The following is a 12,631-nucleotide window of genomic DNA, read 5'->3' on the forward strand; positions in this document are numbered from 1 at the left end:
GGAGCCCGCATTGGGTCGTAAGATATTCCTCCTCCGTCTTTTCCCTTCCTTGGGGTGTAGTTTAGGGGGCGACAGGCACACTGCTAGTGGGGTTAGGTCGTAGCCATCCGCAGGGGTGCAGGGTGGGGGGTTGTGGGGGGGGGGTTTATTTTTCCTTTCTTTTGTTCTATGACCTATCTTTTCCCTTTTCCCCTCTCCACAAGAGATGTGGCGTATTCTCCTGAGCCTGTTGTTATGCATCTTCGGGTGTCGAGTGTCTAATTTTATATCCTGTATCCTTGGTGGGCAGATTCTGATAATGTTTGCTTATGGTTATTTGTCTTGTATTGTTTTGACCCAGCTCCGGCTGGTATTGATACTTTCCAGAGGCCTACAATTAGATTGTATTTCTTCATTTCATCTGCCCGTTCGCCACTGTAATATGTTATACCAATGATACCCGAAATGTACATTTCTACTCTTGTGTTATAATTAATAAAAATATATATATAAAAAAAAAAAAATGTTGTAAATGTCATAACATGTTTTACTTTTTAAAAACAAGTCTGGGAGTATACATTTTTTTTGTGTCCTCATTTGTCTTACCCTCAATATAGGAGATACCAACCACCTAGCTAGTCCTTCACTTTGGAGCGGAGCCACAGTGCTTTTCCTTCCCTCTCTCCTGTGCCGGGACTCGGGTTGTGGTGGCAGAGAAATCCCAAAAGCTTGAGGAGTTTAAGCTGACTCCATCTAGTTATATTTCAACCTGTAGGACCAATATAGTGTCGAGGCTAGACCCAGGCCAAAGGAGTGTTAACGGCATAATCATAGGACCCGGGGGGAAAAAAAAACCCCCCGGAGTGCTATCTCCACTTGGTCAACAGATCCCAAAAAGCCAGGTTGCGTTTACTACATGATCTGTTGAGGTCTGCTTTAGATGTTTCATATAAGGACGTGAGCCATCCAGAGTGTAATGGACCTGTTTTCTCTACCCAGTGCAAACAGATTTGCCTTCTGGCCAACAAAATAGCATAAAAGAGAAATGACCTTGCTTTACCAGTAATGCTGTCTTCCAAACCGAAGATAATAAGTGGTAGTGTCATAGAGAGTGATGTGTTTAGAATGGAATTTAGGGTAGCCTTCACTTCTTCCTAGAACCGGCCTATGTCAGGACAATCCATAAACATATGAATATCAGATGCTCCCATAACGTTACATTTGTTACATTTTTTGTCAGGGAGAAATTTGGAAAGTTTCAATGGCGTGATGTATGCACGGTGAACTGAGTAGAGATGGTTTCTTCTTAGCCATGATGGTTTTACAATTTTGTGCAGAAGAGCGAAAGAATTTAGCCACATCTCCTCACAGTGAAGGCCGGTTGCCACCCCCCACAGCTGGTCTGGGAGGGCAAAATCCCCGTCGATTTCTTCCAGGATCTGCCAGTACCATAAGGCTACCTCCTTTCCTCCCCCTGGTCTTTCCACTAACTGTTGCTCCAAAAAGCTTATTTTCCCAAGGTGTTCGTCTTTGCTGCACTGGGATCTCGTCCAACTATCCAGTTGGATGTACTTAAATCTGGACAGTCCAGGACCGATGTGATCATGTAACTTATCCCAAGCTATTAATGATCCCTCCTTCAGTAACTGACCCCATCTTAAAATCCCAGCTTGTTCTAGTATGGAGGACAGACAATCTCTCATACATGATGGAAGCCCAGGGGATTCCCATATTGGGGCAAAGTTAGAGTAGTAGGACAGCCCCAGTCTTTTTCTGATGATTAGCCAAGTCTTAGTCCATGATTGTAGTATCTTAAGTTTGATTTTTTTGAAAAATTTCTGACTTGCAAATTTAAACATAAACCCCTCCACTGGTAGGTTTGCCCCAATTAGCATGGCTCTGTACATCGACCCATTAGGAAGATTAGTTGGTGTTTTTAAAAGCATCCTAGAATGTGTCATCTGGAAGGCCCACGCATAGTATAGTAGGACAGGCAGAGCGAGACCTCCCTTCTCTCTTCTCCTCCTCAGCTTTTTCCACGCAAGTCTAATGGATTTATAATTCCAAATAAAGGAATTAATTTATCGCTGGCATTTTTCAATCATTTTAAGATCGAACGCTAGGGGAATAGCATTGAAGGCAAAGATAAACTTTGAAGGATGCACATTTTAACTAGATTAACTCGACCCGTTATAGAGAGTGGCAAGTGTGTCCAAGATCTCAACAACCTTTTGCTCTCACTATATATTCTGTCCAAGTTGGTTTGACCAATGTTACCCACTTTTTGGGTAACTCGTATCCCAAGGTACCGCATGGAGGTTGAGACTTTTACCCCCAAGTGTAGATCTGGTATATTCCATGTCATTATTTCGGTTTTACTCGAGTTGATGTCGTAGCCTGAGATATGCCCGAATTCCTCTTCTCGCTGGATGACTACAGGGAATGTCGTTGTTGGATCAGATGTAAAGATCAAGATGTCGTCGGCGTAAAGTGCTACCCGCCTTTCCCACTCCCCAAAACTAAATGATGGAATATTGGCCTCTTCCCGCAGAACCTGGGCGAATGGCTCGATGTATAGATTAAAGAGGAGTGGGGAGAGCGGGCAGCCCTGCCTTGTGCCTCTGGTGATATTGAAGGCATCCGTCAAGACACCATTGACTAGTAGCCTGGCAGAAGGGGCACCGTAAAGTTGGAATATAGTTCTACAGAATCCCTTTCCAAAGTAAAAAATGTTGAGTACGTCGTTGAGATAGAGCCAATTGACCCTGTCGAACGCCTTAGTTGCGCCTAGAGTGAGGGTAGCCAAGGGTAGGGAAAAAGCTGAGGCAATATCTATAGCCCCTATCAGATCGTGTGTTAGTTCTGATAGTTGTCGACCTTTGATGAAACCTTTCTGGTCTTGATGGACCATATTACCTATTACGCCACTCAGTCTTGTTGAAATTATCGTTGTAAAGATTTTATAGTCGTTATTAAGCAACGATATTGGTCGGTATGACCCGCATTCCAGGGGAGATTTTCCTGGTTTCGGGATGAGCACAATTGTGGCCTCCCCCCATGTTTTTGGCGGTGAATTTCCTTCTATTAAGATATCGTTAAATAGGGCCATCAGTATGGGGGCGATGACATCTTCCAATGATCTATAAATCTCCCCTGGAAGACCATCTGGGCCTGCCACTTTCCCTTTTTTTGATTGACGTATTGCTTTTCTCACCTCTGTGGAAAAGTAAATTTTGCCATGTTCTGTGTCCCTACGCCTCATCCATCCTAGGTTATGTGTGCATGACCAATATGCATATGTTATTCCCCATGTCTGATTAATGACGCAATTACAGTTGTGTCCACCTCTGGTATGTCAGTTTCCAGTCCTCGTGAATACTACGAATATCAGGCCTATGTAAAGTTATATTGCCACGTTTCTCAGTGTGCACGTTATTTCATTATAAAGTCCCCGTTTCCAGGCCTCAAAAGGGCCCGGACAACAGATTCAGCTCCTGTCTCCTGAAAGCCTCGCTGAGGAGCGATACAGCCCCCACCTGTATCCTCGACCCTTCACTTACTTCCTGCCTCGCAGTGCCCGGTGCAGCTTGGCTCTGCCTCTGAGTCTGCCAAGAGTATGTTATGATTCCAGCTATCAGTTCAGTCCTTCTTCTCTGCATTCCTAAGCTACTGAACTGCATCAATAGTTTCCGTCATTGTCTAGCCTATTCGGCTCCACGTTAGAGAAATACTGTATTAATGGTCATTTAATATTCTTCATCACGCACTACATGTAGAATAATGCATGGTCCAGTCTTAGAATCAAGTTAGCTTTTCCCCTCATGACTTCTAGTTTATATCAACATGTTCCCTAAACATCAGATACCAGATAGGGTTCAGGCACATGTCGCTCCGACCCTCCAGACTCAAGTCTCTGCTCCTAGCACAGAGTTCGTAGCCCCCAGCTTCTCCTAGTAACACGTCATTGCCAGTTTACGCGCACCATTAGGTTAGAGGTCCCGGCTCCTTAGGTAGCCCCCTCCAATGATTCCGCCCATTCATGACATATTCTGTTACGTTTGCATCACATGTCCATGTATACTCCCAGTTACACCTACTTTTACTGTTATCTCTCGCGACTGCTACGCGTCACGCCTTCTGCTCCACCCACTGTTACGCCTACTGCAATGTAATGCTATGTGTTTGCGCTATGTATATAAGTTGATGTATTGTTATTAAAAGTTAGCGCGCTCATCCCAGATCCAGCCCCAGCAGCTGCTGGGCCCCTGTTCCTATGCAGGTTGTCCTGATCCTGTCCTTATGCTGTAATAAACCTGCAGAAACTCCTACTACCTCGAATCTTGACTCTTATTTTATTGAGCTATCTGTTATTCATTCATACATTCAAAAATAGATCCGGTATTATTTATTTATATACCACATAATGGCGCCCGAACAGGGACTTGCCCTTTCCCCACGCGTCGGTGAAGCCACGCCGACCCCCTGACCCTCTGCAGCCGTGACGGAACCATACCGGCCACGTGCAGATATTTCTGCCTCAAGTATCCCTCAGGCCCACGGAGGAGACGGAGGAGGCGGTCCAGCATCCGAACGAGACGGTGGAGGAACGCGGCGAGTCCCGACCAGAGCCCAAGCCAAGAGTCCAAGGTCCGAGGTATCCGGAGGCCCACCCGTAACTGAAGTCCGAAGTTCGTCGTCCAGTCCAGTCCGAGGCCTTTCCGTTCTTGCTGCCCGGTGAGTACCATTGCTGGGGTAGTATCTAGACAGGACCAATCTAAATTGACTCCTGGTCCGTGGGTTGGTGGTGCCCAGACTCACAAACGAAGTGTTCACCTAGGTGGATACGGGTCTTGATGCGTCCCTTTATGGGACCGGTATGTTCCGTACTGTTATAGCAGTGCATCCAGTAACTCTAGTCTGTTCCGTTCTCGAGAAATTCTGTTCTGTTTCTGTTCTCAGTATTCCAGGTAATATTCTGTTCGACCTGTCATTTATAATGTTGTTCAATGTATTTCCAATGTCGTGGTATGCCTGAATTGTTTTCCCAATTGTTATTGTTTTTCGTGTATTGTATTGTGTTCCGATTCAAGTTTACAATGCCGCTCTTTTCCAAGTTACGTCAGTTAAAAACTAGAAAGGGTTTATTAGAGGAAGCAGTTCCTGTCCCGCCCAGGGACAGTCCAGGTCATTTTATGTATCAGAAACATGGCATAAGCGCCATATTGTATCTAGATTTATGGGTAGAGTATACCAAACAGTTAGACGAAAAGTATAGATGGCCCGTATCGGGTACATGGGATGCCGAATGTATCATGCGAGTAGAAGAAGCATTATGGAAAAAGAAAGCCAGACAGTCACAGAAAGATGCCATCGAGTTATGGCGTAAGGAAGCCCATAGAAGGACCGAGAAAGAAGTCAGAAAGTCAGAGTTAAGTAGAGAATCCCAGGAACGAGCCCAAGAAAGAGAATTAATCGAGACAGGTGAACAAGTCAAAGCCGAACAGTCAGACAGACAGAGGCATGCCCTCATTAAGGGTATGTATCCTCTTCTTGCCGAGGGCTTGCCAAAAGCGACCCCAGAGGCATCTAGTAATTTCCCGCCACCATTAGTTCCGACCAAGCTACGTCACAAACCGACCGCAGCTGATATTTTTATTTCGTCCTATCTGGACGACACAGTCCCCGAATATGCAAATCCTGTTCGCGCTCCGCCAGTCCCTGTAAACCAGGTAGTTCATGCTCCTCCAGACACCGGGGTGCCCTTAACAGCTTCCCCGGTCCAGCCCGCCATACAAGTCCAGCCCACGTTACAATTACCGACCCTGCCAGGACGAAGAATGTCAGTCGACGATTCTAGTCTAGGGGCCGCAGGAGGAGGTCTTCCTCAAACCCCGCCGCCACACAAGCGTTTAACATTACTCGAATTACATGCTCAAGCGTTACAGCGCACGCCTAAACATCAGTCTGTTACAGAAATCAGGCAAACCCTTAACGAATGTGTCTATGATCCAGTTCCAGGCGAATATAATATGGTTTTATATTCCTTACGTGTAAGGAGAGTGACCGAGTATCTAGTCACCTTACCGAATATGAAAGAAGATCTAGACAGAATATATCGTTTCATCCGTACAGGGGATGATCCAGAAAGTATTGGCGAGATTATGTCTCAAAGGAAAGCCGAGATCCAGCTCATGATATTAAAGTTCCTGATCAATTGTCTAATAAGAGAACAAGATTACCCGTCTAAAGATTCTGCCGAAATGAGAATCCTGACAAGGTGGAGTGATAATATAGCCGAGGGTAAGCACAAGACTATTGGTGCCATGGAGAGTATGTACAAGAAAATTCGTAAAGAAATAATAAGGTTACACGAACAGCGTAAAGCAGCACAAGTAAGCGAGAAAGAAAGTACCTCTGAACCTGAAGAGGAAGAGGACGAGAATCCCGCCAGAATAGCGTATGTAGGAAAATCTAGATTTCCAGATCGCCATTTACGTCTAGAACGCAAGTCTACTTTCCATCATCCAGCACCAGAACAAGGTTCTCTAGAAAGAGTATTTCAAGCTACCGATCACATTCTGAAATCACGAATCGGTTACAGTGAATTAAGTACCATGCATGAACAAGAACTAGCCCGATCAGCAGTCCGATGGATTACTGATTCTACCACTTTTCCAGACGAAATAGTGGCACAAATGTTTCTGAAACTGCCCCCAGCCGAGCAACGACTGGTGGGTATGTATATGATCCAGCACCTCATTACTTTGTATGAGGGTCAACACTCTGATCCAGGTCCGTTGCACGATATCCTGAACGAGTTACTCCAGTATAGATGGAGAGGTCTAGGTACCGATTTAATTAGTGTTATTCTAGAACAGCGTCACAAATATAGAACGTTTTTGAACCCGCATTTTGTTCATGTCTCACCCCCAGAAAGTAAATCATTTTACATAGACAGACAGAATCCGTTACGAGAAGTCCACCCAGTCAGAGGGACGGGTGGCGAAATGCAACGAGTGTTTGTATACACTCCAATATCAAAGATGGAACTCCTTGAAATGAAAAAATTAATTCCCTGTCATGACAAAGATCCAGCAGGGTTCCATAGAGAATTAAAAGACATGCTCCGTATGGGAGAATATACTTACCCAGATATCATTAAAATGTTAAAAGTCCTGTTGCCCGCAGGGGTGTATGAAAAGTTAAAGGAAAAAGAATGGGAGGCGGGAGAGAAAAAGATAGATTGGGCAGCTCTAGAAGCTGAAGACAAGGCACGAGTACCAGGTACCGGTCTTGGAGATAAATGTAAAGAATTACCAGAATTATTGATTCAAGTTTTACCTAGATTATTGACAACGAGAAAAGAAGACTGGGATGCAATCTCAGCCTGTAAACAGAAACAAGATGAAGATATTAGTGATTTTTATTCTAGATTTGAGAAATGTTTCAGTATTAACAGTGGTCTCAAGACAAGTAGTGAGTCATACCCTCACCTTTTCGTTACTAAATTAGTCGAGAATTCAAGTCCACAAATTAAAAATCGAGTTCTGAAAGTCGAAAGCACCTGGCAAGCAAACACCCCGTCCCAGATGCTCCAGATGCTCCAGTATCACCAGAATAGAATCAGGGAAGAGCAAGAACACGAAAGAAAACGTATGAAAGACACGAAAATGAAAGTGCTAGTTGCACAATCTATTCCTCAAGACAGTCAGAAGAGGGGTCCGAATCAAGCCAGTCATCCTGCAGCTCCCGTTAAAGGGAACTGCAATTATTGTAAACAGCCAGGTCATTTTATAAACGAGTGTGCAGTTCTGAAACATAATATAGCTACTGGTAAGACTAAAGAAAGACCACGTCCGCCTAGACAAGAACAAGTTTCACAGATTCCTCAGTCACAGAATGCACAACAGACAGTTACAGCACCGCAGCCTATTGCTGCAACACAGCACGTTACATCGCAGATGTACCAGTATGCTCAGACAGAGTATCCAGAGTACCAGCCATATTCATGAAACAGCCTAGAGAGGGAGGTAGGCTTGCCTCTCATCGAGATACCTGTAGATCAAGAAGGTCCCTATGTTCACAGTCAAGTATTAGGGAAAGACAGAAAGTTTTTGATCGATACAGGGGCAAGTAGGACCACAATCAGTCACGCCGAAGTTCCAGGGGCTCCGCTCTCAGGCTCAAGAAATGTTTCCCTTGGATTTTCAGGAAAGCCAATAGTTAACGAGATTTCAAAGCCAGTCACTCTAGAAGTAGGTCCATTGTCCCGTACTACTGATCTGTTACTTACTAAGTCATGTCCAGAAAATCTATTAGGCATTAAGACACTGAAAGAATTAGGTGCAGTTATTTGCTGTTCCCCAGAGGGAATACGTCTGTTCCTACGTGACTTCAAGGGTCACTATGTATTACGAGATTTTGATTCAAGATTGTCTAAAGTTCCGCAGCATTTATGGGCGCAAGGTCCAACTGATGTAGGTTACATGCAAATCACACCCCATCGTGTGACTCTCAAACCAGGTGTAGTGTTACCCCGAATCAGACAGTACAGATTGCCACCTGAGGCTGTAGCAGCCTTATCCAAAATTATTGACGAGCTCATGGCTCAAGGAGTAGTTGTAGAAACTGACTCCAATGTATGCAATTCTCCGATCATTCCAGTCATGAAACGTACTGATCCAAATGCACCTCCAGTATATCGATTAGTGATTGATTTACGAGAGCTTAACAAATGTATTATTCCTCAGTACCCAGTTGTCCCAGACATTTCTTCCCTGTTAACAGCTATTGATTCCGAAGCCACGTTTTTCACTGTCATAGACCTCAAGAATGCATTTTTCAGTGTTCCAATTCATCCAGACAGCCAGTTTCTTTTCGGATTTTGTTTAAATGGAAGGAGCTATATGTTCACACGCGCTCCTCAAGGTTTCACAGAAAGCCCTAGTATTTACAGTCAAGCACTCAAGAGACAACTAGACAACATTCACATGCCAACTGACACTGCCCTACTCCAGTATGTCGATGATCTACTGATCACAGCCCGTTCTGAACGTGACTGCGAGCGAGCATCACTTACAGTTTTGTATTTTCTAGCCGAGATGGGGCACAAGGTGTCACCTTCGAAGCTTCAATTCTGTGTCCAGCAAGTGGTATACTTAGGACACTTACTGTCCAAGAGGGGTAGGCAGTTGACACCAGACCGTATCCAGTTAATAGCGAGTCTTCCTCAGCCCAGAACCCAGAAGGAGGTACGTGCCTTTATCGGCCTTACTTCTTATTGCAGACAATGGATTCCCCAGTATGCATTTCTAGCCAAGTCACTGATACAGTTAACGACACAGGAGGCAGCCGTATCGACTGTCCTCCCTTGGACATCTGAACATACACTGAGTTTCAACGAGTTAAAGAAAGCTTTATGCCAAGCTCCAGTTCTAGCTACACCGAACTACAGTAAGCCTTTTACACTTTTTGTTACTGAACGCGAAGGTACAGCATTATCTGTTCTCACACAAGATCAAGCAGGACAATACAAGCCCTGTGCTTATTTTTCGAGCACATTAGATCCAGTCGCCCAGGCGTTGCCTGCGTGCCTCAAGTCAGTTGCAGCCACAGCACTAGCTATCAGACAAAGTGATTCCATAGTTTTAGGACATTCCATGACAGTACAAGTACCACATTCAGTAGAAGTTCTTTTGAACCGAACACAAACACAGCACTTGACAATTGCACGTTTAACAGGTTATGAATTGACACTGTTCCAGCCACACATAGAAATTAGACGCTGCAACGTCCTGAATCCTGCTACACTGTTACCATCAGTTAATTCAAATCCAGCCACACATGACTGTGTGGAAGTAGTTAACATTACGACAAAGCCAAGACCAGACCTGACAGACATTCCGTTACCAGACCCCGACCTGACACTTTATGTGGATGGTTCATGTATGAGAACTAGTACAGGAGAACTAGTCGCCGCGTATGCAGTGACTACTGACACTGAAGTTATTGAAACACACCGTATTGATACCCTGTCCGCTCAAGCAGCAGAGCTAGTCGCTCTGACACAAGCCTGTATACATGCCAAGAACCTGAAAGTTAATGTTTACACAGATTCACGTTACGCATTCGGAGTTGTACACGACTTCGGAGTGCTCTGGCAGGAGAGAGGTTTCATGACTTCTCATGGAACCAAGATTCAGCATGGTCTCCTTATTCAAGCCCTGTTAGATGCCATACATTTACCGACATCCATTGCCATCATGAAATGCAAAGCACATACGAAAGTTACTGACATTATTTCCCAAGGTAATGATCTAGCAGATCGCACAGCCAAGCTTACAGCACAGAATCCAGACATTCCAGTTAACATAATACATACTCCAGATCCGATTACATGCATGACAGTTAAGGACCCTACACAAGATGTCATAGATATCCAGTTACATGCTACTCCCGACGAAATCAAGAAATGGTCTGAACAAGGAGGGGTCCAGACAGATCAAGGATGGTTAACGAAGGGTAGAGCCACATGGTTTCTCCCCGATTCTATGGTTCAAGTCATTATCAATACCGCACATAGTCCAGCACATTTAGGAGAAAAAGCTATGTTAGACAGTATCCAGAACATTTGGTTCAACAAGCATTTACGAGCTGCAGCCAAGCAGAAAGTCCGTACCTGTATGATATGTTGTCAGTTTAATCCAGGTAAAAGTGTCCCGGTGGAACAAGGTGGTTTCCAGCCCCCTGACCACCCTTTTGAGGTCCTCCAGATGGATTATATTCAGATGGAGCGATGTCGAGGTTTCAAGTATGTCCTTGTAGTTGTATGCGCTTTGTCCAGGTGGACAGAAGCATATCCAGTCCCAGATTACACAGCCGCGACCACTGCCAAGCAGTTGGTTCGTGAATTCTTCCCTAGATACGGACTCCCTAGAGTCGTATATTCTGATAACGGCCAGCCATTCTCCTCTGAACTGATGAAGCACGTTTCCCTGTTGTTAGGGTACCAGTGGAAGTTTCATTGTGTACGCCATCCTGAAGCAGCCGGTCTAGTCGAGAGACATAATCAAACCCTGAAAATCCGTATTGCCAAAGTTTGTAAAGAAAAAGGTGTGGACTGGCTAGTAGCTCTGCCAGTTGCTTTGTTTTATATGCGCATGGTCGCACATTCCAGATCAGGTCTGTCCCCGTATGAGGTCGTATTCGGCCGCCCCCCTAATATGTGGGGTACTCCTAGACCCCGAAGTATTACCGATGTTTCATGTAATATGCTGACAGATTACCTAGCTTCCTTGATGTCTGCCCTCAACTCATGTCGTTCACAGGTTGCTGCCGCATTTCCAGACAATACCGAGGTGGCCCCGCATGAAATCGTTCCAGGTTCCCTAGTGATGGTCCGGAATTTTGACCGATCAAGTCCGCTGGAGCCTCGTTGGAAGGAGCCCCGTCAGGTCCTCCTCACCACCCGTACAGCCGTCAAGTTGGAAGGCAGAAAAGGATGGATCCACCTTTCTCATATTAAACTTTTTAAAGGATTGAAATCCGTTTCTAAAAACATTTCCCAGGATTCGAAAGATTGCCAGAACATTGTTTTAAAGGACTGTCCCGCAAAAGACATTACTACAACCCCTCCCTGGTTAGAGAAAACTCCGCAGCAGGAGTATAAGCAAAAGCTCAGGTCTAATAAGTCAGTCAGTTTGATTGTATAAGTCCTCCCCTAGGTGAAACGGTTAGACTGTTTCTGACATGTATAAAATAGACCCCCATAGTGAGAGAGTCAGTCGAAGTTCAATTCAATGTATCGTTTTTCTGAGTTTCGTATTATTCATCAGCATCTTGATTTCCTGCACCAGCTATGCGTTCTATCTGTATTTTCCAGTTCCTCATGTAAATATGTCTGCTAATGCTACAGTAGAGCACACGTTTAGTGATCTGCCTCCTCACGAATATTCATACCGCCTCGCTATGCGCAACAACACATTTATCCGTATGTTACATTACTCACACCAGACCAGCAATGCCACTAATTGTTGGGTGTGTGGTCGACTCCCCCCTTTCCAGACACCGAAGGGAGTTCTGCCACTCTTTCCTTATCCATTCTCACATAATGGTTCGTGTGGAGCATGGTCCACGCTAACGTCATCCTCAACAGATATGTCTTTTCTTAACAGTACATGTTTTTCAGACAAGCAAGGTTTCCCCCACAGAACAGGTTTAGATCTAGAAAATGAAGTATATAATTTAGGTAATTATTCGTCGAATTTTATGGTCCTGAATGTTCAGTCTGATACTACTCCAGACTTACCTGCTATTTCAGTACTACCTGTCAAAGGCGAATTATGTGTCCGTAGTTATGGTTCTGTACATGTAGGACATAGTGAATGTACTACTGTTATCCAGTATAGTGACAGTGGGAAATCTGTTTTCAAAGCTTCACGTCATTCTTATTTTATTTGTGGTCAGACCGCATATGTCCGTCTGCCCCTCGATTGGGAGGGAACCTGTTACATTGCCTTCCTACTGCCACCTGTTTTCCTAGCCCCATCTGATTATCACAGAAACACACATCTAGTACACATTAGACATAGAAGGGAGTCCCCAATTGTCGATTATACTGAAACTACTCTAGAACAGTATACAGATTTCAATA

Source organism: Lissotriton helveticus, chromosome 12 (genome assembly GCF_964261635.1).
Source record: "Lissotriton helveticus chromosome 12, aLisHel1.1, whole genome shotgun sequence".
NCBI classification, from domain to species: Eukaryota; Metazoa; Chordata; class Amphibia; order Caudata; family Salamandridae; genus Lissotriton; species Lissotriton helveticus.